This window comes from Monopterus albus, unplaced genomic scaffold (genome assembly GCF_001952655.1).
Source record: "Monopterus albus unplaced genomic scaffold, M_albus_1.0 scaffold82.1, whole genome shotgun sequence".
Lineage (NCBI taxonomy): Eukaryota > Metazoa > Chordata > Actinopteri > Synbranchiformes > Synbranchidae > Monopterus > Monopterus albus.
Genome location: NW_018127962.1, coordinates 1,720,512 through 1,722,429, shown reverse-complemented (window position 1 = coordinate 1,722,429; position 1,918 = coordinate 1,720,512). Strand labels below are relative to the sequence as shown.

The following is a 1,918-nucleotide window of genomic DNA, read 5'->3' as shown; positions in this document are numbered from 1 at the left end:
CTGGAGGAAGTCTGGAGAGAGGGAGGTCTGGGCATCTTTGCTTAGACTGCTGCCCCCGCGACCCGGTCCCGGATAAGCGGAGGAAAATGGATGGATGGATGGAGAAACAAGATAAGCATTTTGAAGCCAGGGAGCATCGGGTAAACAGACAAGGCCAACAAAAGCAATTCAACTTGGTGACAACATCACAAGCCATATTCAGATTAGTTTTGGCTGCTGTCACTTTATCTTCTCCTGTGTATTCTCTTTCTTTAACTCTCTTATTCTCATTCCATGTCTCTTTATCTCTCTCCCTCTTCATCTACCAAGACTGTTCAATTAATTTAGCCCACCATCTGCTTACACAGCTCCTTAATTACACATTTAACTTGGTTTACATATTGCTGGCTGGCTAACAAAACAGGTGAGAGCAGATAGAGAAAGACAGAAAGATAGTCAGATAGAGGGAGATAGAAAAAGGGAGAGTATTTGCATTGGCTGATTAAAAGACAGCTGAGGGGGAAATATGGAGAAGGAAGCTGGAGAGCTAATTTTGCCTCAAAAAGATGGCAAGCTTTGAAGTGGCAGAGAAGGGTCCCACCCCTCTGTTTGAATCCCAGTCTCTCTGTGCATGTGTGTGCATCTTTGATATTTGCATGTCTGTGTGATACAGTATGTGTATGCACTTAATATGTTGTCACTTTATGCTTGTGTACATACTGTACAGTACATTCATGTGTTCCTGATGATGTACAATATGTGCATGAACTACTCCTGGGACACAGGGTCTCAAATGTTGCATGTATCTATCTGGGTGGTATACAATAAATCCTCTGCTACCAGTAACTCACAACAATGCCAGTCTGACTTGGCAACACAAACAACTTTCTTTTTTATTACACACTGCCCTTTCCTACAACACGGTGTGTAATTATGGCTGAAGTGCTAGTAGGACAGTGCAGTGCACCTCAGCTCATCAGGTATCAAATTCAAATAACTGGCAAATAGACAGGGCCATTAATGTGGGTTGAAAATAGGGGAACTTGACTTGAGCCCACAATGATTGTCAGTGTACGCACCATCATGCTCTTGCTGTGCATTAGCATTGCCACTATTATTGCCCTTCACATCAACAAAACCGGAGCCATCACAAACCTTACTGAAATAGGCTGTAGTTATTTTAACTGTCTCCTTTTGTACTCTCAAGTGCATACCCACTTTGTAGGCCACACAAAGTATAGTGAACATATGCAGAGTCAATGACTCTAACATTGTTAAGTGGAAATAAATATCTAAATAAATGTGCTACAAAGATTAGTATCATGCTCCTCTGCAGCTTAGGCAACCTCACCGGAGTGTTTTGACCCACACAGGTGCCCATTGTCTATTTCCAAAGGGCTTTCATATCTGTGTCACAAAGGTGGCTGATAGAGCAATCACTGTATCTGCAGCAGGTGTGTGTGTGTGTGTGTGCGCGCGCATGTGTGAATGTGTCTTTCTAAGGTGAGATGGTTGAAGCATGAAAATGCTGTTAGTGACAGGAGTGCTGGGGTCAAATGAGATGTCGTTCTATGGGCTCCAGGTGTGACCCCCCTTTCACCTGACTGTCAGGCCGTGCTGCTCACCCCTGCCCAGAAAGATGCTCATACCAACACAATGAACACTGACCACAGATTTAAAAACTGTGAAACAAACCTAACCCCACATACATGTCATATCCTATTGTCTCTCTACCCATTGAACCGTCCCTGGTGATTTCCAGTGTGCATCATCCTGCTGTAGCAGCTATCTGCATTCTCCATGCCCTGGAAGTCAATCGCAGCTAATGTCAGCCTTCTACTCTGTGGCCCTGACAGCAGCCAGATCAATACTGTGGAGCCCTCAGTCATCACTCCCCTGCTGCTGCTGCTGCAGTTGCCTCCCCTACTGGGTCCGCCGC

At 44.9% G+C, this 1,918-nt stretch overlaps 1 protein-coding gene across 1 annotated transcript in view; it reads right to left on the bottom strand.

Moving 5' to 3' along the window:
- The window catches only part of gabbr2 (gamma-aminobutyric acid (GABA) B receptor, 2), a 181,887-nt gene that overhangs the window by 80,864 nt on the left and 99,105 nt on the right, over positions 1-1,918 (bottom strand). The gene's annotated exons all lie outside the window — the stretch shown is intronic.